Consider the following 207-nt stretch of genomic DNA (forward strand, 5'->3'; position numbering starts at 1 on the left):
CCTAAGGCTTAGGAAGAGCCACACTCAAGGGGCCAAAGAGCCGCATGTGACTGGTGAGCCGCAGTTTGCCAGCCACTGGCTCTAGACTCAGAGCTGCCTCCAGCCCGTGCTATGGGGACCCCCCCCAGCCCTGCTCAGGTCCCAAGGGACACCTCCACCCAAGAAGCCGCCCTGCTTCTGTCCTCCCGGAACCCAGGCGAGGAAATT

Source organism: Myotis brandtii, unplaced genomic scaffold (assembly GCF_000412655.1).
Source record: "Myotis brandtii unplaced genomic scaffold, ASM41265v1 scaffold1127, whole genome shotgun sequence".
Lineage (NCBI taxonomy): Eukaryota > Metazoa > Chordata > Mammalia > Chiroptera > Vespertilionidae > Myotis > Myotis brandtii.